This window comes from Oncorhynchus kisutch, linkage group LG2 (assembly GCF_002021735.2).
Source record: "Oncorhynchus kisutch isolate 150728-3 linkage group LG2, Okis_V2, whole genome shotgun sequence".
Lineage (NCBI taxonomy): Eukaryota > Metazoa > Chordata > Actinopteri > Salmoniformes > Salmonidae > Oncorhynchus > Oncorhynchus kisutch.
This window is the reverse complement of record NC_034175.2, coordinates 26,944,450-26,970,908: the sequence shown is the minus strand read 5'-3', so window position 1 is coordinate 26,970,908 and position 26,459 is coordinate 26,944,450. Positions and strand designations below refer to the sequence as shown.

General features: G+C 44.1%; 1 protein-coding gene across 1 annotated transcript in view; it reads left to right on the top strand.

Annotated features, from left to right (window-relative positions):
• The window catches only part of LOC109864489 (plectin), a 176,979-nt gene that overhangs the window by 7,644 nt on the left and 142,876 nt on the right, over positions 1–26,459 (top strand). The gene's annotated exons all lie outside the window — the stretch shown is intronic.

Here is a 26,459-nt window from a genome sequence, read left to right as displayed (position 1 = left end):
GCAGCCCCACGACACTCCTCCTGCCACCTCTCTCACATGCTGCTTTGCCATGCTACTGTTCCCAACAGGCCTCATGCTAGAAAATTGGGTCTGAACTAGCCTTGTCTGAATGGGGCTTATGACACGTTCTGTGTATGAGTGTGTTTATCATACCAGCCATTGAAGTAGTTGATAGCTGTAGAATTTTGTTGACTGTTTGTATTGGCAGTAGCCGTGTGTGTGTGTGTGTGTGTGTGTGTGTGTGTGTGTGTGTGTGTGTGTGTGTGTGTGTGTGTGTGTGTGTGTGTGTGTGTGTGTGTGTGTGTGTGTGTGTGTGTGTGTACGAGTGCTGTGTCGGGCAGGTGTCTTTGGACTAAGTTTCACCAACTGAACAGGATGTGCGGGTCCACAGAGTGTGGGGCTATACCCATGTGTTAGGTGTGATTGTCCTTACAGGGCTCAGTCAATAGAGGGATATCTAATTCACATGATTTATTTAGATAGTTGGAGCACGTAACGTTGATGTTGCCTTCTTATTAGCTGCTCCACCCATAACACTGTAATTCGTTGGGTGGTTGTGCAGCGAGACAACAGAACAGTTTCAGAGACATTAAATAATCTATGTTACATATTTGTGACAACTGCGTCCCTCAACTGGTAGCCGAGAACATCCTACCGTGGGGACGGTTGTACATTCCTTACAGTATACTGACACCATATTCACTCAGTCTGTCTGTACTATTGAAGTCCCTGATGGCAGTGTAATGGACATCAAGGGCCCAATCAGATTACATTTCACCATTGTGTTGCCACGGCAATGTGGAGTTTGAGTTTACGACCTCAGGTGCACGTTGGAGTGCCTACACCTTCCCCTGAGTCCCTTATCTGGTCGCAATTAACAGTGCTAAAATCACCCCTCCTCATTACAAATGGTCTTCATTAGATGCTCGGAGGAAATGCAATGTCCTTCCCCTCATTCTGTAGCATAATTGGAATAAGAACAACGTCATTGTCCACACACCATGTATGTGAAGATGTGCCTTTGCTTCACCATAACATTTTTGACATCAAACACAAACAAACATTAATACATCAGGATCATTATCGACATCTAGCTCATTTCAATGAAACGATTCCGTGTTTTGCTGGTCTCCTCTCTGGTTAAAGTAAGGTTAGATCTACCCAGCATTTGCTGATGGCTTTGAGACCTAAACACGTCCATTGCAACTGCTGAGATTGAAAATAAGTCTAAGTAATAGCCTAGTCTTTTTTGGGGGGGGTTGTTTTTTGGGGGGGGTTGTTTCCTGTCTCCTATCTCCTATGCTCTTCCTCTGCCATAGGACCTGGTGGGGCTGTGTCAGCACACATGGGGCAGCCTTTGTTCTATTCTCTGCTGACATGCTGCCCAGAGAAGGCTATAAACCCTGACAGTACGGGGAATCATGCATATATCTCAGCCTCTAGCTCTCCAACAGCCAGCCGGGGCATTAAGATAGGTCTGGGGTGTGCACATTTCAAATGGCAAGTGGACTGCCTCTGCGGCTACATCTGTGTGTGTGTGTGCACTGCACAGGTACTTGGATGTGTGTACACTACGTGGGAATCCTTTGCTGGGGTGCATCCGAATTTGCTACACTTCTCCCAAAGTGTGCACTTGCACATTCCATATCATGGAACGATGGTAGTTAGTGCTAATGCTCACATTCGGGAAAAGTGTGGAGAATTGGGACCCACATCAGTCATGTTTGTCAGTCACAGGTGTATGGCACCAATTAAAGCCATGTATGTGTGGCACAGGAGGCTGCTGAGGGAAGAACGGCTCGTAATAATGTCCGGAACGACGCCATTGGAACGGCGTCCAACACATGGAAACCATGTGGTTGATGTATTTTGATACCATTCCACCCATTCCACTCCAGTCATTACCACGGGCCCGTCCTCCCCAATTAAGGTGCCACCAGCCTCCTGTGCTGTGTGGGACAGGCGCTAATTAGTAGGCTTTGCTCTGAGTGCAGCAGTGTTCCCTAGAGGCAGGTGTGTCTGTGCATACTGGCAGGAACCGGAGAACGGTGCCTTCTGCAGATAGTTCTCCCTTAAACACATGTATCCACTAATGTCTCCCTCGCGTGGCGGGTCTTAGACAGACAGGTTTTAAAATGTACTACTATGTATCTAATTACTTCATCGAGGCTGATTTGAATCACTTACAGGAGCTCTCTGGCTCAGAGGAGCAGGGGAGTTGTTGGGCTCCTCCTTCATGTGTTCGGTTATAAATGAAATACCATGAAGCTGCATCCCCTAGCAGTGGCATGTGGGGTATGGCTATTTGTCATATAGCACTCTCCTTTGGCACTCTTGGAACAGTTGGGAATGGTTCAATCTGTCTCATTTACACTCCAGTGTCAAAAGGCTCTTGTTGAGTTCAACTCAGTTCTCCCAGAGGGAGTTCTTCTCAGCTCCTCTACCAGTGTTCTTGAAAAGGGTGAAAAGTGAGGTCAAACTAGGGAACCGGGAGGTGAAAGGTCGTGTAAGCGCCAGGGCCGAAGAATGTGTGTCATCCTTAATGTGTCCCCTGGGACCTGAACTCCAGAGCAGTGTCCCCGCTTTTCAGTCACTCACACCAAAAGGTCAAGGGAGAGGAAGAGACTCAGGACAGCCACCCAGTGGTTGAGGAAAGATTCACCATTCACAGTGTACAGCCTTGGTAGAACTAGTGTATACCCCTACCAGAGAATTCACTGTGGATTACAATACAATAGGTGTTTTGAACGCCATCCAACGCCGCTAGATATGCTAGCTTTGATTTTAGAGGGCTGAAGAGAATCATTCAATGCTTTCACCTCAGACAGGAGTCATGAATAAATATGTTGACACATATGTTGACACATTAAAAAAAATGTATTACAACATCTGGTGCCATGCTAGTTGCACACTTTGACGGCCTTGTTGTGTTCAGAGCTGTAATGTGTGTGAACGGTGTCTGTTTCTGACAGGGCCCTCCTCTGGGGTAAGGCTTTACTTAACCGGCTAACATCCCTACTGAGTGGCTGTCTATTATTCATAACAGAGCTGCTATGATCTAAAGCTGTCAAAGTCACGGCGCCGCGCACACACACACACACACACACACACACACACACACACACACACACACACACACACACACACACACACACACACACACACACACACACACACACACACACACACACACACACAGAGACACACACACACACACACACAGAGACACACACACACACACACACACACACACACACACACACACACACACACACACACACACACACACACACACACACACACACACACACCCACACACACACACACACAGAGAGCATATTTTAATGTGGGAAAGAGCCATTTGATTCATAGGGCCGTGTGATTCTGCACTGACTGCGTATTGATGACTGGATGAGTCATGCGTCCTCTCTGTTCCTCTCAGAGTGTGTTCACTGTGCTGTAAACAGAGTGAAAGAGAGTCTCTTCAGTCAGTGTAATAAATAATCATTCACACGCATTCGTACTGTCTCAGTCACTGAGGGACTTTGGGTTGAAGCCATGCCTGAGGGCTGCCATCAGTAGAAGCACTAAAAAGAACAGGCTGTCTGTCATTCCACACTGTGGTACAGCATGCGTCTTATTTGTCTCTCGCAGATCTCCAAAACATCTCAGGCATTTGCTCGACAGAGGCCTGTCGTGTGTCAGTGGACCCTTTTCTCCATCCCTCCAGAAGTCTCCAGGCTGCAGTAGCCGTATTCACCACCAGGTGTCAGTCCGCATGGGAAAGTTTCCCAACCGGGTCCTGGAGTAGCCCTGGAAACCCTTTGAGCCTCTGGAAAATGTGCCTCGTTCTCTATCGTTTTCAATAGAATGTGTTACATATTTGTTGCGGCCGATCTTATTGGCCACAATGGCTCTCCTTTCATTTCACAGAGGACAAGTTTTAGATTTACTGAAAAGTCAGAGGGGTTCAATTTCCATTTTATGTGTGGTAAAGGACTTTTTGGACACAGTATAAAATGGCTCACTGACGAAGCCCCATTGCATGCTCACGCAAATGAATGACGTTACTAGTATGAAGAGTAGAAGGTTGGGTATTACAGTGGTGCCTGATGGTGACTAGTTAGAGGCAAGGTAGAGCATGGGATAGACTAGATAGGCATGTCCCTGATGTCACCAAGATAAGAATGTCAGACTGAATGACTTGTCAGTAACCAGAGGGTGGCACCAGCCTGTTTCCATGGCATTCTCCTGTACTGTCAACATCATTGCACAGTCCGTACACACTCGTTAGACAAGTAGTACACTGCTCAGAATACGATTTTATATGTAATTATACATGAACCCGAGACATGTTTAGAGACTCCTGTCCTGGCTGTAACTGATTAGCATGGAGATATGTTGTCAAGAGGTAGGAGTGAGAGAGGGAGCGATCGATAAACTGAGAGATGGGTCTCTGTAGCCCTCCTTACCCCCCCCCCCCCCCACACACACACACACACACACACTCAAGGCATTAAGGGACAGCTGGCAGGAAGGTCACTTTGAAACACACACAGAACGGTGACACATTTACAGTATGTGGGTGACGTAGTAGCCTGACATGAGTAATATTCTTTGTGTCAGCCATCTTGGTCATCGGCATAGATGTTAGTCTGTGACACAGATTTGATTTGTTGCAAACAAATCTAATTTGAAACAAGCAAGAGTGCCTAACCCAGTGCAAACGCAAGTGCCAAAAAATCTGATATTGTTTCAATAGAACACTGGAATATTAGCCCTGTAGGACAGTATCCCTCTACGCCCTTCAATTCCAGTTTCATTTCTCACTTGCCATATTAATTTCCTCCCCGTTGCAAAGGACTATAAATCATAGCGTGCATAAACCAAGAGCCACACACACACACAGTCGTAGTTATGGCTTTAGAATTACAGCTCAGGAGTCTGTTATCTCTGGCCCGCCTTTACTGCCAAAATTAGCTCCTTCTTGCGTGTGCATACTGTGTGTACACGCGTGTATGTGCGTGCATACTTGTGTCTTTGTGTGTGTGTGTGCCTTTGCTTGCAATCTGCAGCGTCCCTGTACCCGCTCTGCTTACAGTAAATGCGCTCATCGCCACCATCCTCCAGCAGAGTATTCATTAATAACATACATTTATAAAAGCTGCTGAGGTTGGCGCGGGCCCTGGGATTAATGACACTTCACTCTCGGGATGTACAACGCCGAGAGAAACATTAACGAACTCTGATGGATGCTTAAAGCACACCGGCGGTTTGAGACATACATTCTTAAAACAACAAACGGATCATAAATGGTTCTACGGCTGTTCCTGTAGGAGAACTGTCCCGGTTGGAGAACACTTTTTTTGGTTTCATGTAGAACCCTTTCACCCAGTCAAGAAACCTCAAACAAAAGGTTCTACTTGGAACCAAAAAGAGTTCTACCTGGAACCAAACGGGGCTCTCCCTACAGGGACAGTCCAAGAACCCTTTATGGTTCTAGGAAGCACCTTTTTCTCTAAGTATAGACCTACTTCCTGCAGAAGAACGGAGAGTGCAGAGACCTAGAGGTTTGAGGTTACTGAGGGGTCATGTTTCAAGCCTGTCCTGGCTTCATCAATGGCATTACACACATGAGAAAACTATGAAGGACTCACAAACCACCTTGAGTCAAAGTAAAGGGCACAGGTCACAGGTCAAGTTGGGCATGTTTAATTCCGTGTTTGTGCCAGCTGTGTTTACATGTTAACATGTTCATGCAGTGTCATATCACTCACCTCATAGGCCGAAGTGGACATATTCACTCCCATGTTAGTTGTGTACATGGGTTTGTACAGGGATATACATGCCCAGAATCATACATCACACACATGCACACTAGGGATGTGACAAATGTAAAAATGTTCTTAACGTTTAAACTGCATTTTATTTTTACAGTTTAAACAATAACAAAAAAAATGCACATGTGAATTCATAATGCAGATATGGTGCTGCATATGACCACTAGGGGGCCATTCAGTTCAATCTACCGCAGTCTTGGCTACCATACGGCACTCACCTTATTACTGTCCCCCACCCACTCAGCAACGAGGGTAGTAAATCACGTTTTTTAGGTTCTCAGCTGTGTGCCTCTCCTCCATTTTCTCAGTGGGCAGTACATAGGACTTCATGTCCCACTTCTCTTCAATGGCTCGTTGCAGGGATGTATGACAGTGTGTTCATAGACATCCAGCAATCATACCACCATACCGTTTCTGTACCGTTCCAGGGCATATGGTATTACTGAAAGTGCACACAAGGGGCGCTATTTAAAAAAATATATATCCAGGAGGGAATTGAACTATAAGAAATCTAAGATGTTAACAAGAAGCTTGATCTTAACATCTAGCCACTTAGCAAACCAAATGGATAGCTGGAGCCCTGAGCTGGATACAGTGCATTTGGAAAGTATTCAGATCTTTAAAAAATTATATCACATTTACATAAGTATTCAGTACTTTACTCAGTACTTTGTTGAAGCACCTTTGGCAGCGACTACAGCCTCAAGTCTTTTAGGGTATGATGCTACAAACTTGGCACACCTGTATTTTGGGGAGTTTCTCTCATTCTTCTCTGCAGATCCTCTACAGCTCTGTCAGGTTGGAAAGTGAACCTTCGCCCCAGTCTGAGGTCCTGAGTGCTCTGGAGCAGGTTTTCATTAAGGATCTCTCTGTACTTTGCTACGTTCATCTTTCCCTCGATCCTGACAAGTCTCCCAGTCCCTACTGCTGAAAAACATCCCCACAGCATGATGCTGCCACAACCATGCTTCACCGTAGGGATGGTGCCAGGTTTCCTCCAGACGTGACGCTTGGCATTCAGGCCAATGAGTTCAATCTTTGTTTCGTCAGACCAGAGAATCTAGTTTCTCATGGTCTGAAAGTCATTAGGTGACTTTTGGCAAACTCCAAGCGGGCTGTCATCTGCCTTTTACTGAGGAGTGGCTTCCATCTGGTCACTCTACAATAAAGGCCTGATTGGTGGAGTTCTGCATAGATTGTTGTCCTTCTGGAAGGTTCTCCCATATCAGCAGAGGAACTCTGGAGCTCTTTCAGAATGACCATCAGGTTCTTGGTCACCTCCCTGACCAAGGCCCTTGTGATAGCCTATAATATATTTTTGCAATAATTGCAATAATAAATAATCAAGATAGTAGAGAGTAGGTTCTTTCAACAATGAGACCAACGTTGAGGAAGGTGGTCTTGATTGCGCTGTTGCTTGGAGGAGCCTCTGCTGAAATGAGTTAAGTGGATCTGGGGGCTGGGACTTCCGATGACGCCTGGTGTGACGTTGTTAATCTTAGTTTCTCTCCCTGTTTCTCTCCTCATTTGTCTCAATGGCCACATCCTGTTCAACAAGGTCCTCGGTGGTCACTTCCGTGAGGGTCATAATAATCTCACCGGCTCCCATATCCAGAGGTGCTTCTTCTATTTCAGCATCTTCCATCGCTGCACCGGTGGCAGCACTTGTGGATGACGTAGAGGTTCTTGATGCACCGTTGGAGGTGGTGGTCACGCTTGTGGATGACGTAGGCAACGTAAAGGGTCTTGCTGCAGTGGAGGTCACACTTGTGGATGACGTAGACGTTGTAGAGGGTCTCACTGCACCGGTGGTCGTCGCACTTATAGATGACATAGAAGGTCTTGATGCACCGGTGGCGCCCTCACTTGTGAAAGACGTAGAGGATCTGGCTGTAAAATTGCCACCCGTTGCCCTAGGCACAATAAATGGATCCAGAAAAGAAAGAATGTGGCAGAGGCGCCAAGGCCGCTGGCCTGAAGCTGCTGACCCAGATCTCTTTTTCTCTGTCTCTGCCCTTCTCTCTCTCTCTTCTCTCTCTCTCTGATACCTGTCCCTGAGTCCTCTCCACTTACTCCTACAGTTTTCTTCTACATGGACATTTACATGATAGACCAAACCATCACCTAGCATAGCTATAGTTATTTGATTGCTAAAATGGACATCTCACCAACTGTACACACAGACACACACACACACACACACACACACACACACACACACACACACACACACACACACACACACACACACACACACACACACACACACACACACACACACACACACACACACACACACACACACACACACACACACAGGGTTGGGGAGTAACTGATTATTTGTCATCTGTTACATGTAAGGGATTACAAAATAAATGGTAACTGTAATCTGTTACGTTACCAGCAAAAATATTGTAATCAAATTACAGACATTTTTGAAAAACTTGAGGATTACTTTTAAATTCAGAAAGGAGGTTTGCAAAAAACATCTTTGATACCTCTGTTTTCTCAATGACGTGCAAGTTTCAGTTTGTTCCACCTGAGCGAGTCTGACCACAAGTCAGAGAACACTATGATGACACACCAAATGGGTTTGATGGATTGCGGGAAAAGAGCAGGAATAGGCTGTTGTAGGCTACAGTCCAATGGTACAACTGCTGTCAGCATCCAAAGACTATCCAACTTGAATAAACGCTTGGAGGTAAGGATGACAGCAGTGGTGTATTCTACGGCTTTACGGATATCACTTATTATTGATATATACAGTTGAAGTCAGAAGTTTACATACACCTTAGCCAAATACAAATATATAAACTCAGTTTTTCACAATTTCTGACATTTAATCCTAGTAAAAATTTGGTGTGTCATCATAGTGTTCTCTGACTTGTGGTCAGACTCGCTCATCACCACTTTATTTTAAGAATGTGAAATGTCAGAATAATCGTAGAGAGAATGATTTATTTCAGCTTTTATTTCTTTCCTCACATTCCCAGTGAGTCAGACGTTTACCTACACTCAATTAGTATTTGGTAGCATTGTCTTTAAATTGTTTAACTTGGGTGAAACGTTTCGGGTAGCCTTCCACAAGCTTCCCACAATAAGTTGGGTGAATTTTCGCCCATTCCTCCTGACAGAGCTGGTGTAACTGAGATGAACGTGGTACCTTCAGGCGTTTGGAAATTTCTCTCAAGGATGAACCAGACTTGTGAATGTCTACAATTTTCTTGTGGAGGTCTTGGCTGATTTCTTTTGATTTTCCCATGATATCAAGCAGAGGCACTGAGTTTGAAGGTGGACCTTGAAATACATCCACAGGTATTGTCAATTAGACAAACAGAAGCTTCTAAAGCCATGATATCATTTTCTGGAATTTTCCAAGTTGTTTAAACTTAGTGTATGTACACTTCTGACCTACTGGAATTTAGATACAGTGAAATAATCTGTAAACAATTGTTGGAAAAATTACTTGTGTCATGCACAAAGTAGATGTCCTAACTGACTTGCCAAAACTATAGTTTGTTTCCAAGAAATTTGTGGAGTGGTTGAAAACCGAGATTTAATGACTTTGACTTCAACTGTATACACTACCGTTCAAAAGTTTGGGGTCACTTAGAAATGTCCTTGTTTTTGAAAGAAAAGCACATTTTTTGTCCATTAAAATAACATCAAATTGATCAGAAATACAGTGTAGATGTTGTTAATGTTGTAAATGACTATTGTAGCTGGAAATGGCAGATTTTTTATGGAATATCTACATAGGCGTACAGAGGCCCATTATCAGCAACCATCACTCCTGTGTTCCAATGTCACGTTGTGTTAGCTAATCCAGTTTATAATTTTAAAAGGCAAATTGATTAATGAAGGAATAAAACTGGCCGTCTTTAGACTAGTTGAGTATCTGGAGCTTCAGCATTTGTGGGTTCGATTACAGGCTCAAAATGGCCAGAAACAAAGACTTTCTTCTGGAAGAAGAAGGAATGCACTAACTATAAGTCGCTCTGGATAACAGCGTCTGCTAAATGACTACAATGTAAATGTAATAGACATGCACACACACGCACACCTTCTCGAACCCTCTCATGTGGACAGCGTGTGTGAGTATCTCAAGCCACATGCAAACTGCCACATGCCTAAGCACACAGCGTAGCACACCTGTTGTCTGCATTGGGAGCTGGGAAACTGCAAACAATCATCTCAGATTGTGTTGACACAAAGTTAGATATACATAGATGCACATTCAAACACACACGCACGCACGCACGCACGCACACACACACACACACACACACACACACACACACACACACACACACACACACACACACACACACACACACACACACACACACACACACACACACACTGGTCATCTTTCACCTCATATAGACAACTGGAGAGTCCTCAAAGATGTCATTAACTTGTATCTTGTTAACAACTCACAACTCACCTATTTTTAGGGGGCTAGATGAAGTGTCGAGGCACGGAAAGAAGTAAGTGTAAATGTAAATATTTCTAAAGGGCCTGTTGCTGAAACACCAGTAACAAGTATGAATGTGTGACGTGATGTATGTGTGTGTGTGTGTGTGTGTGTGTGTTCATCTCCAGGTGAGGTGTAGAGAAATGGTGTAAATGTGTTTATACAGGAACACACCACTCCACTCCCATCTGTTAAGCCACAGTACAGTCTTCTAATACCCTCAGCCCTTTAGCCTAGTGGTTAGAGTGTTGGACTAGTAACCGAGCGGTTGCAAGCTTAAAGCCCCGAGCTGACAAGGTAAAAAAAAATCTGGCGTTCTACCCCTGAACAGGGCAATGGATGTCAACAAAGGTAGCTCCCCGTACCTCTCTGATTCAGAGGGCTTGGGTTATTTGCGGAAGACACTTTTCAGTTCAAGCAGTCAGTTGTACAATTGCTTAGGTCTTTCCCTTTTCAGGTTTAGAAGAAGTGAATGCTAACTCCCGTTTGTTTAAGATGGTTAGCATAGCTAGCATACAGAAATCGTCGTTTTTTAACTGTAATGCAGTTGATTGGTAACGATGACATGAACATGTGTTGGGGTTAACATCCATACAACAATTATACTCAGATTTCTACCTCAACATAGTGTTAAATACACATACAAACAATAACCTAAATATAGGCTAATTTTGCAAGGGGGCAATGAGGAGACCCTTTCCAACATGGCCCTTCCCCCGCTCGTTTCCATGGCAATTTCATTATTTTAGTCGAGTTCGATTGGCCTCTTTAACGCATCTACCGTATGCCGAAGGCTACTCGAGTTTTCCTTTGGTATGACACATGGCAACGGTAGAATACTAGAGTTAGCTTCAGCACAGTACAAACAGTGCAGTAAAGTATGGATGCAAGCTTGGTCTCGTATCTGTTTGTGTTGACTTGCCAACTCCTATGGTCACTGAGTCGCCAATGTTTGGCTTGATAATAATTAATACATTTTTTTATTTTGTGCTTTTCATAACAGGCTGAAAGTGCTTAAAAACAACAAAACATGCAACACATCGTTATGAGTACCCTAGCTATAGTCAGGTAAACCAATAGAGGCCAAGTCTTTGAGTGAGTGCATCCTCCAAAGATGGAAAGGGACAGTGATCAGAGGAATGACCAACAATGTTCATAGGAGTTGGCAAGACAGCATCAACAGATCTGGGACCAGGCTAGATCAGGTCTGTGTAGTCCTAGTCCTATCCTGTGCCAGTAGTGAAACAGTTTCCATTTCCTGTCGAAGTGTGGGCGTTTGTCTGGAACGTCAACAACGGCTCCTTTTCCAGTGGCGAGTGAGGCGTTTGGACTTATCCTGTTTCCTCACAGGAAAGCCCCCTGGCTGATGTCAGGGACTGGCCTTTTTTCATGAGAAAGTCGCTGATAGAACGGCCAGGACAGCAATGAAACAACGAGGGGAGATTTTCCTACGGTACTGCCTCTACTCCCTGTCATTGTGCTGCTGAGGGGATCTGACGTTTAAAGACACTGAAATATAACAATACCTGGAGGAGTTAACACTAGAACCGTTGGGCCTCGAGGGACCCCCCCTTCAAGCTAATGAGCAGTCATTCTGACTGCAACATTCTAACAGTGTAATTAATACATTTCATATAGGCTTTTTGCAAAAATAATAATTTGACAGTGTTTATGAAGGCTGTGGGTAACGTTAGATTACTTTATTTTATATTATTTTATAATATAATATTTTATATCAAAATCTAATTGTTATCAGTTTATGTTACTGTAGGCTCCATGTAAAATAAATACGTGTTCAATCCATTTTATTAGTGTTTGTTACAATGATGAAGCAGAAATGTGTCTGAACACGGTAACAGCTTAGTTTTATAACAAAATAGACTAAAAATAGCCCAACCACCAAGATGCAGGGTCAAGATGCGCGGTCAACTGATGAAAACATCGGTAGCCTAAACATTCTTATATGCACCAAGTGGCCTTGATAAATAGTGAAACTCAGCACGAAAGCAATAATGACATTATAATGAATTATAAGTGTCGATATGGCAGCAGTCAAAAATAGTCAATTATTATCAGCATGTACTTGTGTGCGTCTTCACGCAACAGAGTTAGTTGGATTTCATTTAGCTGTTATCCCTTGTCCTAACAGTTGACAAAATGTTTGTAACTTTCATTCGTTGACACACTTTGACATACCTTTGTTTGGTTGTAGTGCATAATGGTCTCCGGTTTTCTCTTTATAGGGGCCTTATTTTGCGCAGAGGGAGGGAGCTTTGTTCATGGTGCCAGCCAGACTTGTTTTCTTTGCAAGCAACTTGGCCATAGTGACATTTCTCCCCTTGCCTCATCACCACATTCTGCAACACTCACCACATTCTGCAACACTGATAGGACTGCTTTGATTCGAAGGACTGATGTCAGGTACATACAATTTTAAGATTAGAATGAGAGTGGATCAATACAATAGAAAGGGCCGCCCTGTTCTTCATTCACAATGGCTGATGACATAATTATGCATTGTTCGCATCCCCTCGTTCATCAACTCACCCGTTCTCCCCCTTTCTCCCCATCATGCTTTTACGTAAATTATTTCATCTGTTGTTACATGTGTGAAATTAGTTTCAGTATAGTTTAGTTTCCGTTTCGAGGCAAGTATCAGAGTGATTATCAACTGGGCACGGCACTTTCAACTGTTGGAAGATGTCAGCATTGTCAAATGTCAGCATTGTTAGTTGTTTTATTGCTTTCGCACCGATACAGACGATTCACCAAACCTTTTATGTGGCTTGTATGGGTACCGTGAGTGAGGCCGCCAAATCAGGTGTGATATTAAATTGATGAAGTCATGACATAAAAAATAAATAATAGTTATCCCTGGATTGTCAAGTAGAGGAGCTGCTGAATATTCAATGTTGCCTGCTTTCGAAGGAGCTTGTTCCCAGAGGATGACAAGGGCATATCTGCATTGTAACTAGTTTTTAAACGTATTCATCAATTGAGAGGCAGCAGCATCAAAACATTGACTTCCACTGCCTGGTGAATGACCCGGACACGCCAGCTAGGCAGCAACAGCATAGTGCATTGGCACAATCTGGGGAAGGGAGGGAAAAATATCCTTGATCATGAGAATTGTTTTTGTTTGGTTTGTTTTGGTTTGTGATTAGGATTGCATATACTGTACATTTGAGTATATATATATTTCACTGTTTGTGTTTGGGTCTTGCATCTTATGTTGAGAATTTGTTCTTCCTTTTTTAATCCTAAGTCAGGAATTGGGCCCGCTGTAGAAATGCTGTAGCAGCTTGTGTGTTCATTTGTGTAGGAGTTGTTACTGGGTGTGACTATGAGTTTGGTTAGGAAAGTACATGCTAAACCCATGTGGTGCTTTACTACCATGCAATGGTTTGATGGTGCTCTCTCTCTCTCTCTCTCTCTCTCTCTCTCTCTCTCTCTCTCTGCTTTCCCTGCCATGTGTCTTTAAGAGCTTAAGAGGAGGAGCCTGGCATTCATATTGAGTATTTCTCTGTTGCGAGGGGGGGGGGGGGTACTGACCACTGGAATGAAGTTGAGAGCTGGGGAGAGCTCACAACCTACTGAGAGAACTACAGAGCAGGCAGACAGACAGCAGGGGTTGTCGCACGAACAGGGAACGAGAGAGAGGGAGCCCCCTGACCTCAAAAGGAGAAGAAGGCAGAGGAGAACAACAAAAAGAGGAGCAGAGGGTGACGTGCCCCGTTGACAGACAGCGCCGGCCATGGCCATGTACGAACCCGCATGCCTGCCCCCCAATGCAGAGGAGCAGGACTTCATCCAGGCGTATGAGAACGTCAGGGAGAAGTACAAAGGTACATGCCAGCTAGGGCCCACACACTCACATAGAGGGGTGACTGCTGCTACTGCTGCCGGTGATGACAGGATTGAGTGCATGTGTGTGAGGAGGTGTGGGGGAGAGGGAGAGTGTGTGATATCGGTAGCTCTGCACTGGGGTGTTAACAGCACGTGTTTGTACCTTCATGTGTCTTTCTTCACGTCAAGTGTGTGTGTGTGTGTGTGTGTGTGCGTGTGTGTGTGTGTGTGTGTGTGTGCGTGTGTGCGTGGGTGTGTGCGTGTGTGCGTGCGTGTGTGTGTGTGCGTGTGTGCGTGCGTGGGTGTGTGCGTGTGTGTGTGCGTGTGTGCGCGTGTGCGTGGGTGTGTGTGTGTGTGTGTGTGTGTGTGTGCAACAGGGAGTGCAGGCGGCCAGCCACACACTGCTCCTCCAGAGTGCTGAGTGAAGTGTTGATTGGACCACGTTTTGCTGCCACTCTGCCGGTTGTCAAAGTTCACTGTTGATTTACTCCACTGCTCTACTTTGACATGTGGCCATAGCCAACTAGGTCTACCATTCTAACCTTTGACCTTAATGAAATGGAGCAGAGAGGGTCTTACGTGTACTGTAAGTGCTCATCTGATTGTGTTATCTTTTGCCCAGCTGCAGTTCATGGCACGTGGACAGGGGTTGTTTCTCTACAATGAAACGTACTGTCCGTCAATTATTATCACATTATGTGTCGTCTACCACAAGTAATACAATTAATGTTCTCTTTAATTGTCTCTTTTGAGCCACTTGGCTAATGTTCCTAATAAAGAATGCTCTGTCGTTCGTAGTCTGTCACATCCACTGGTTGGAATGTCAATCACCTCCTTTTGTTCAGTGCAGAGGCTTTGTTTAAAAATGTCACCCCTGCTTCCGCACGTTTGAAAAGTGAAGGCGTACCCGTGTGGGGAGTCTACCTGGTAGTCTGTATAGGGCTCTATACAGCAACCCCAGACCAGTCTGTGATTTTATATCACCATGGGGAAAAAGAGCTAATGTGTAAATGCAATACTGCAATGTGGACTTGATTGAATTGAGCCCCCATTCAGAAGTGGGTTTTTGGATGCACAGGTGATTATGCACGACCTCAATCATATCATACTGCGTCCATTGACGATCAGGCCTCATTCCACTATCCTCATCAGCAGAAAACCTTGTCCACACGCCCGAAACTCCTCCATTGCTATTTCACACACCTGCATTGGTGTGTCTTTGTACCCATAACTCCTCTCCATATCCCCATCTCTCTGCATGTCTTTCCTTATTCCTTTACTGTTCTGGATATCAAAGCTCTAACTCCCTCCATCTCTCTCATCCTGGTGTCCCTTCTCTCTCCTTCTCCCTGCATTTTGCTCCCCTTTATGTATCCCCGTTCTGCTTTCCCCGAGGAAGTAGTCCTTCCAGCCAGTCCTTCCTTCAGAAAACAGAGAGCTCATCTATAAATATCGCCCCAGTTTTTTTTTCTCCCCCCCGAGAGAATCTGGAGAATGAGCCCCGGTGCTGAATCAATTTAGCTGTTGCTGGGTGGATCTGCACGTTTCTGGGGGGGGGGGGGGGGGGTTATAGAACGCATGGCCAAGAACGGTGGCAGCCAGACAGGTGTTTATATTTGAGACGTTCCTCTGTGTTCTGTATTCACAGTATCTGTCCTACAGGCAAGGAACGTTTAAACAGGCAAGACTGTCCTGCTCTGCTCTCCTTATTAAGGCACAGGAGTCAGGGAGGCAATGAGCTGCTCATCTGTCTCTCTCTCCATCTCTCCCTCTCTGTCTCAGACCCCGCTCTCTCTTTTGCTCTCTGTCCGTCCCTGTATCTCTGTCTGTCTCTTTCTCTCTCTCCATTCCTCCCAGTCTCTGTCTCTCTGTTTCACCCCCACTCTCTGTCTCTCGCCATCCCTCCCAGCATCTCTGTCTCTCTCTCTTTCTTTCTCTGTCTCTCGCCATCCCTCCCAGTATCTCTGTCTCTCTCTCTTTCTTTCTCTGTCTCTCGCCATCCCTACCAGTATCTCTGTCTCTCTCTCTCTTTCTTTCTCCGTCTTTCGCCATCTCTCCCAGTGTGTCTCATTCTCTGTCTCTTGATTTCTTGAGTTAATTGTTTTAATCTGAACCTGTGTTCCTTTCAGTGGTGTTTCCTCACTATCATGCACAGGTGAATCTCAGGTCATGACTCATCAGACTTCTTTGTAAACCCCCTTTTGCCTTCAACTCTTGTTCTTGTTCTTCTCTGTGTATCTCTCGGCATATAGTAGGACCTAGTGTGCCTGCTGATGTCCGATAATAGAAAATATTTAGTCTGTAAACATTGCCAGGTGGCTCGCAGTTCACGTCTAGTTTGTTCTTCCGCTAGGCGTCTTTAGCCAGGGCAGCATACCGTGACAGTGTTGGTGTTTCACTGGGAGATTTCATTTCATTGTCCACACTCACCACTCACCGGAGAATTCCCCATTTGTTTTGAGCTGTAGTGTGCTTCTCGCCTCACTGTTAGAAGGAGGAGTGGTTGCCATAGAAGTGCCAGATTATGGAACACTTGAATGACCTCGCTCGAAGTCTGGGGTGGAGTTGTCAGCCGATGATTCAGAAATGATTATATTCAATGAGAGAAGAAAGTTGGTGATGCATATTATGTGAGATGAGGTAAATATGTCTGAATAGAATGCTAAACCATTGCTCTGGTACTTTGTACTGATGCTCCTCCATTGCACTAGTCAGAGTTTGTCTACGGTAGAAGACGTATCCCCCTGGGTGATGAAACAACTATTTGAAAATTCTCACCACCCGTCTCCCATTCTGTCATACCGCCAGATGGACAACATGACATTTGGGTCTTACATTCCTCCCAGTATGTACAGTACATAGAATGTGTGTAACGTTCTGGGTGTCGTGAGTGGGAAGTCAGGCGCAGGAAACAGAGAGTTCAATATAGTGCTCTTTCAATGCACACACGGTGAACAACGGCCACCCCACGAAACACTGGGTGCTCAAAACAAATGCCCCAGACACGGGGGACGAAAACTGTCCAGCAAACTCCACGAACATAAAGTAACACGTTCATCTACACCAAACACAAAGGTTACAATAATTAATCCCGCACAAAGAAACGGGCGGGCCGGGTTTACTAATAAAGCCCAACTAATTACAACAAACTCAAAACAGGTGTAACCAATAAACACATAAGGAGGGGTTGGTAAGAATCAGTGGCAGCTAGTAGGCCGGCGAGTGCCGAGCGCCACCCGAATGGGAAGGGGAGCCACCTTCGGTCGGAGCCGTGACAATGTGTCCCTCTCTAGGAGTCACTCAGCCTGTGTTCTTTGATCCACTGTCATATCAGGAAGACGGACAACATTAATGGATAACAATACTGTAATACATATATATATATATATATATATATATATATATATATATATATATATATATATATATATATATATATATATATATATATATATAAATGTATCCCTCTGTAGGAGTTAGTCAAACATTTCTCTTTGGTTCATTTGCAGCTCGGGAGACAACATGACACTACTGTCTTACATTCGCGAGAGTTTGTGTATAGAACATATCTCTCCTTGGAAGTTAGTCAGCCTGTGCTCTACCTATTTCATTCACTTGTGCTGTCTCACTGTCCCAGCATGGCGAAGGGAGTGAGGGAGGCAGGCGGGCTACTGTGGCTGGCCGGCTTCCCAGCGTCCTCTAATGCAATTTGTGACGGCAGGTGATGTAGACGGGTCGTCACTGGGACGCCGGTGAGGGGGATTGCCCCAGTCTGGATGGACGTGCCGGGCGGACGGGCGGACTACGGTTGGCATCCACGCTGTCTCCCACCGCCAACTTCCATGGCGCCTCCCTTTTCCGCCCCGCGGGGGCTTAAAATAACCCCCAAATATAACCTCAGCCTTATTCGGCCAGCCAATTAAATAGTTATTTTTGGCTCGAGGGCAGACTTGGATTGTACCATCTTATTCTGGGTTATTAAACACATACATATATGGACTGTGGTTAATAGTTTGATATAAATGTGCTTATGCTATGGAATGATGGAATCTTTACTCATGCTAAAAACAAAGGTTGCAGGTTGCAGAAAGTGAGGGGTGCACTCACAAGGAAAGACTGTGGTGAGTTGTGACAAGCCGAACTTGATGAATCTCCATAGATCAATGAAGAATCTGTCAGTTGATGACTTAAGTTATATTTAGGGGCCTTGTGTAAAGTCCTTTGGGAAGTGGTCAGTCACCCAGCTTTATGAATGAACAAACTATTTAAAACCAGTGGTGTCTATTCTACTGTTGCTATGTAATGTGCGACTGTAGTGACTTTGTCTGCTTTAAAGCGGTGAGTGAGTGCGTATACTGTATATACTGAACAGAAATATAAACGCAAAATGTCAAGTGTTGGTCCCATGTTTCATGAGCTGAAGTAAAAGATCCCAGACATTTTCTGTATGCACAAAAAGCTTATTCCTTTGAAATTTTGTGCACAAATTTGTATACATCCCTGTTAGTGAGCATTTCTCCTTTGTCAAGATAATCCATCCCCCTGACAGGTGTGTCATATCAAGAAGCTGATTAAACAGCATGATCATTACACAGCTGCACAAAACATGATCAGTTGTCACACAACACAATCCTACAGATTTCTCAAGATTTGAGGTTGTGTGCAGTTGGTATGCTGCCAGCAGGAATGTCCAACATAGCTGTTTCCAGATAATTAAATGTTAATTTCTCAACCATAAGCCGCCTCCAATGGCGTTTTAGAGATCTTGGCAGTGTATCCAACCAGCCTCACAACCACAGACTACAGATTTCCCTAATTAAAATCACTTGGAGCTGATTTCCTGGTGTTTTTATAGTTTTTAAAATGTTTTTGGGGGGCCAAATAAAGCCACCCGTGGGTCAAATTCAGCTTGCGGGCCGCCAGTTGGGGAACCCTGCCCTAATCTATGGATTTCACATTACTGGGCAGGGGCGCAGCCAATGCCACGCACTTGCTCAGTCATGTGAAATCCATAGATGGTTGGTTTTATCCAACCCGACTGGTTGGCTTTATTCGGCCCCCCAAGTTTTCTGGGAAAGAAAATATATATATATACAGTGCCTTGCGAAAGTATTCGGCCCCCTTGAACTTTGCGACCTTTTGCCACATTTCAGGCTTCAAATATAAAGATATAAAACTGTATTTTTTTGTGAAGAATCAACAACAAGTGGGACACAATCATGAAGTGGAACGACATTTATTGGATATTTCAAACTTTTTTAACAAATCAAAAACTGAAAAATTGGGCGTGCAAAATTATTCAGCCCCCTTAAGTTAATACTTTGTAGCGCCACCTTTTGCTGTGATTACAGCTGTAAGTCGCTTGGGGTATGTCTCTATCAGTTTTGCACATCGAGAGACTGACATTTTTTCCCATTCCTCCTTGCAAAACAGCTCGAACTCAGTGAGGTTGGATGGAGAGCATTTGTGAACAGCAGTTTTCAGTTCTTTCCACAGATTCTCGATTGGATTCAGGTCTGGACTTTGACTTGGCCATTCTAACACCTGGATATGTTTATTTTTGAACCATTCCATTGTAGATTTTGCTTTATGTTTTGGATCATTGTCTTGTTGGAAGACAAATCTCCGTCCCAGTCTCAGGTCTTTTGCAGACTCCATCAGGTTTTCTTCCAGAATGGTCCTGTATTTGGCTCCATCCATCTTCCCATCAATTTTAACCATCTTCCCTGTCCCTGCTGAAGTAAAGCAGGCCCAAACCATGATGCTGCCACCACCATGTTTGACAGTGGGGATGGTGTGTTCAGGGTGATGAGCTGTGTTGCTTTTACACCAAACATAACGTTTTGCATTGTTGCCAAAAAGTTCAATTTTGGTTTCATCTGTCCAGAGCACCTTCTTCCACATGTTTGGTGTGTCTCCCAGGTGGCTTGTGGCAAACTTTAAACAACACTTTTTATGGATATCTTTAAGAAATGGCTTTCTTCTTGCCACTCTTCCATAAAGGCCAGATTTATGCAATATACGACTGATTGTTGTCCTATGGACAGAGTCTCCCACCTCAGCTGTAGATCTCTGCAGTTCATCCAGAGTGATCATGGGCCTCTTGGCTGCATCTCTGATCAGTCTTCTCCTTGTATGAGCTGAAAGTTTAGAGGGACGGCCAGGTCTTGGTAGATTTGCAGTGGTCTGATACTCCTTCCATTTCAATATTATCGCTTGCACAGTGCTCCTTGGGATGTTTAAAGCTTGGGAAATATTTTTGTATCCAAATCTGGCTTTAAACTTCTTCACAACAGTATCTCGGACCTGCCTGGTGTGTTCCTTGTTCTTCATGATGCTCTCTGCACTTTTAACGGACCTCTGAGACTATCACAGTGCAGGTGCATTTATACGGAGAATTGATTACACACAGGTGGATTGTATTTATCATCATTAGTCATTTAGGTCAACATTGGATCATTCAGAGATCCTCACTGAACTTCTGGAGAGAGTTTGCTGCACTGAAAGTAAAGGGGCTGAATAATTTTGCACGCCCAATTTTTCAGTTTTTGATTTGTTAAAAAAGTTTGAAATATCCAATAAATGTCGTTCCACTTCATGATTGTGTCCCACTTGTTGTTGATTCTTCACAAAAAAATACAGTTTTATATCTTTATGTTTGAAGCCTGAAATGTGGCAAAAGGTCGCAAAGTTCAAGGGGGCCGAATACTTTCGCAAGGCACTGTATATATATATATATTTTCATTGTTAGACAAAAAAAACTGTAAAAACACAAGGAAATCAGCTCCAAGTGATTTTAATTTAGAAAATCTGTTCCCAAGTTTTTCCACGCATAATAGAGAGATGTGATCATATACAAGTGTAAGCAAGGTTTGAAATCATTATGTTTTGGTCAAATATTATATCTATTCGGCTTCTTGTGGTGAATTTGCACTCTACAAATGATTTGTAATTACGTTCCGTCCCCCCGACCATCCTCTCAAAAGAAATCGTCCCGTAGCTGAATCTAGTTGATGGTCCCTGGATTAGAGCCTACTGAATTTATTTAAATTGCTTGATTTCCTTACATGAACTGTAACTCAGTAAAAGCGTTTTAAAATTGTTGCACGTTGCGTTTATATTATTGTTCAGTGTGTATATGAGCTGGCAGATCAGGTTTCCCCAATGGACAGGCTAGTGAGTGATGTGTGTGCGGTGGGCCCGAGGAGCTTCTTGTGGCTGATAGGCTGAAGTGATGGGGATTCTAAGGATCAGGGTCAGTGACACGTCAGATCTCCATGAATCACTGCTCTCTCTCTCTCTCTTCCTCTCTCTCTCTCTCTTCCTCTCTCTCTCTCTCTCTTCCTCTCTCTCTCTCTCTTCCTCTCTCTCTCTCTTTCTTTCTTTCTTTCTCTAAGACTCTCCATGCATGTCCGTCTCCCGTCGACCGGCTGAATTAAGGACTCTCAAAAGTGTTACTTTAAATATACCCTTTTTTGTGTGTTTGTGTAACCACTTGAAATGGAAATCCATACATATGCAGTGTGTATGAAGCTATTCACATACCACTTGCATTTAGCTTGCAGCAGAATTACTGAAATTGACGTGTCACGTGTCTCTGTCTGTCTTGTGTTCTATCTCACAGGTAAGCATTGTCCCTCTCCTCATTGACTCCAACACAGGTGCATTGGAATCAGGTGTTGTAGCCTACTGTGCTGTCTTAAATTGCTTTGCTGACAACGTACCTGTGATTTTCCAGTAGTACCCTCAGTGCTTGTGTCTACTCGAAAATTGCCCCTCACCCTCTGAAGCATTGCCCTACAGTGGCCACTATGGCTGTAGCTCTGTGAATTACACACACACACACGCGCACGCACGCACACTGAACTGACGCAGAGGTCAACCAGGCACCGCAAATGACATGTGAATGCTAAAGGAAGTCATGAACAATTGTGCCTAGGTAGAAAATCAAAATGTGTGTGTGCTGTCTGCTGTGTAAAACGTGTGACATTATGAGGACGTTTTCCTTAATTGAGTGGCTACCAAAATGGTCCCTTTCAAAGAGCTTAAGCTGGCAGTTTTCCGGAGCAAAAATTTAAAAGGAAAATCTCAGTAATGGAAATGTTCTGTACAGTATGTCTGTGAAGTCGTTGCAGCAGAAATGCAGCGGGCTCAGAGTGTGTGAGAGTGAAAAGAGAGAGTGAGCGAAGGAGTGTGTGTTAGAGAAAGAGAGGGGGGAGAGAGAGAGCGGGGGAGAGAGATGGGTAAAGTGGGAGAGAGAGAGAGTCCTTTGTTCCGTCGGACTTAACTCTGAGAGGCGTCTGAACCATGCTGAGGGAAAGACGGCGGGTTATTCCGGGTCTTTTCCCGGCCTCTATGTGTTTCTGTATTCCTGTCATGTCAGCATTCTTAGGGCCGGTGGCAGCAGCCCGGGATAGATCAGCACTGACACACAGCTCAGGTGGGAGGTCACTTCAAGGCCAGGAGGGTCAGATTTGATTTTCGTAGCAGGTTAGGAGAACTTATGCAGCACCTTAGGATAATTAACGTATCAGGTTAGGAAACAGAAGGTTAAATCAAAATCAAATCAAATCAAATCAAATTTATTTGTCACATACACATGGTTAGCAGATGTTAATGCGAGTGTAGCGAAATGCTTGTGCTTCTAGTTCCGACAATGCAGTAATAACGAACAAGTAATCTAACTAACAATTCAAAAAAAAACTGTCTTATACACAGTGTAAGGGGATAAAGAATATGTACATAAGGATATATGAATGAGTGATGGTACAGAGCAGCATAGGCAAGATACAGTAGATGATATCGAGTACAGTATATACATATGAGATGAGTATGTAAACCAAGTGGCATAGTTAAAGTGGCTAGTGATACATGTATTACATAAGGATGCAGTCGATGATATAGAGTACAGTATCTACGTATGCATATGAGATGAATAATGTAGGGTAAGTAACATTATATAAGGTAGCATTGTTTAAAGTGGCTAGTGATATATTTACATCATTTCCCATCAATTCCCATGATTAAAGTGGCTGGAGTAGAGTCAGTGGCATTGACAGTGTGTTGGCAGTAGCCACTCAATGTTAGTGGTGGCTGTTTAACAGTCTGATGGCCTTGAGATAGAAGCTGTTTTTCAGTCTCTCGGTCCCAGCTTTGATGCACCTGTACTGACCTCGCCTTCTGGATGACAGCGGGGTGAACAGGCAGTGGCTCGGGTGGTTGATGTCCTTGATGATCTTTATGGCCTTCCTGTAGCATCGGGTGGTGTAGGTGTCCTGGAGGGCAGGTAGTTTGCCCCCGGTGATGCGTTGTGCAGACCTCACTACCCTCTGGAGAGCCTTACGGTTGAGGGCGGTGCAGTTGCCATACCAGGCGGTGATACAGCCCGCCAGGATGCTCTCGATTGTGCATCTGTAGAAGTTTGTGAGTGCTTTTGGTGACAAGCCGAATTTCTTTGCAGGTTAAGGTTAGGAAAAGTGTTAAGGTTAGCTAAAATGCCAATTTTTTTTCGCCTTTGGACTTTAATTTGACAAAAGATGGAATACGTCCTGGCCGGTCATGGCTAGACCCTTCCAGCTATGACCGGCCAGGAGGGATGATAATAGATGCTTTACAGAGATTCCTCCGGCCTTATATGGACTTTGCAGAGTCCGCTGGGAGCCTTCCCAATTATTTCCTGTCCGTTTCCTGTCAGAGAGGCATAGCTGTGCAGAAGCTACTGTTCTGTTTGCTTGGATTACAGCAAGTCCCACAGTAAAATCTGCTCTCTGTCTGTATCTCTGTCTGTGTTTGTCTGTGTCTCTGTCTGTGTCTCTTTCTGTGTCTCTGTCTGTGTCTCTGTCTGTGTGTGTGTTTGTGTGTGTGTGTGTGTGTGTGTGTGAACTTCCTCGCGCATAATGTGTCTGTTGAAATTCAGTTTTGAACAATGTTGTCAAACATTACACGTGAGGGAGTGCGCACACACACACACCATCTGAGCCTCTGAACATGCTGAACAGACCGATCTGCAGTCTGCTGATAAAGTCAGTGAAATGCTGAGCCGTCCCATTCGCTTACAGTCATGGTTTTTGTCCACCTCATCTCTTCTCCTCAAACTACATGACATGACATCTTTATTTGATGTTTCTCAGCCATCTTTGTTTGAAAGCGGCATGATTGACAGTTTAGCTGAGTGACAGGTGTCAGCGTTTGATGGAGTGACAGCTCAGATAACTTTTCAGATCTCCTTCACCCCTGCTTTAGTTTCAACCTCGGGTCGATTATATGCTACGTACAAGCAGGAGTCCTCGCATCATTTGTGTGCAGCAGTTCCTTTAACTTCTTGCGTCGAGCAATCCCGTATCCAGGAGCGTAATTATAGCCTCAAGCTCATTACCATAACGCAACGTTAACTATTCATGAAAATCGCAAATGAAATGAAAGAAATATATTCACTCACAAGCTTTGTTAACAACACTGTCATCTCAGATTTTCAAAATATGCTTTTCAACCATAGATACACAAGCATTTGTGTAAGAGTATTGATAGCCTAGCATAGCATTAAGCCTAGCATTCAGCAGGCAACATTTTAACAAAAACAAGAAAAGCATTCAAATAAAATCATTTACCTTTGAAGAACTTTGGATGTTTTCAATGAGGAGACTCTCAGTTAGATAGCAAATGTTCATTTTTTCCAAAAAGATTATTTGTGTAGGAGAAATCGCTCCGTTTTGTTCATCACGTTTGGCTAAGAATTTTTTGGGACAATGCAGTCTCTACAACGCCAAAAATTTACCTAATTAACTCCATAATATCGACAGAAACATGGCAAACGTTGTTTAGAATTAATCCTCAAGGTGTTTTTCACATATCTATTCGATGATAAATCATTCGTGGCAGCTGTGTTTCTCCTGGAAGCAAACTGAAAAAGACACGCAGCTGGAGATTACGCAATAATTGCGACGGAGGACACCAAGCGGCCACCTGGTAGATGTAGTCTCTTAAGGTCAATCTTCCAATGATTTGCCTACAAATATGTCACAATGCTGTCGACACCTTGGGGAAACGACAGAAAGTCTAAGCTCATTCGTGACCCATACACAGCCATATAAGGAGACATTGGAACACAGCGCATTCAAAATCTGGGGCACTTCCTGTATGAAATTTCATCTTGATTTCGCCTGTAGCATTAGTTCTGTGGCACTCACAGACAATATCTTTGCAGTTTTGGAAACGTCAGAGTGTTTTCTTTCCAGAGCTGTCAATTATATGCATAGTCAACATCTTTTCGTGACAAAATATCTTGTTTAAAACGGGAATTTTTTTAAATCCATAAATTAAAAGAGAGCCCTCTATATCCAAGAAGTTAAGCTTTTCATGGCGACACATGACTTTCATTCAACTGTTGTCGGGAATTATGTGGAAAAACACTGTTTGCACCTGGACTGTGTTTGACACAATGCCTCTCTTTCTTCCTCCATCTCTCCCTGTTCCTCTGTTCCTCTGTTCCTCTGTCTAGGGCTACCAGGGTTAGGCTTTATTGACTGCACTATGTGTCTGGGACGGCTGCCCCAAGGCTTCAGTAAGCAATGAAAACATATAGGAGTAATCTTATTGCTCCTGCAGATGCGTGCGCACACACACACACACACACACACACACACACACACACACACACACACACACACACACACACACACACACACACACACACACACACACACACACACACACACACACACACACACACACACACACACACAGCACAGAATGCATAGAAGATAAAGGTATCAGGATGGAATGGATTTAGTGTGAATGGCCACAGTGTGTGTTGTTTTCCATGGCCCTAATTGGACCTCTTCTTTAATGTGGAGTCTTGTGCTGTGATGAGTTTTTAAACGGACGTGTCTGTCTGTATGCTCTGTGAAGGAGGACTGTACGAGAGAACAAGCTCTGTTTGATAGCACTTTTATTTATATTCAAATGAAAGATGGTCCTTCTTACTGAGAGAGGAGCAATTGGCTGATGGAAACATGTTTTCCGCTCCAAAGAGAGGGTATGGATTGAAATGGACTTGAAACAGTTGAGCATTCTTCTAGCGGGTAACTACTCAAACAAAGTCCCTAAAAGGTCATATGTTTATTACTGTGAGCAATCAGTGAGAAATGAGGGTGCTTCTGTGTGGAAGAGATTTAGATCGGTCTGTATGTGTGTGTGTGTGTGTGTGTGTGTGTGTGTGTGTGTGTGTGTGTGTGTGTGTGTGTGTGTGTGTGTGTGTGTGTGTGTGTGTGTCAGTGGTCTGCCATGTCATTCTCAGC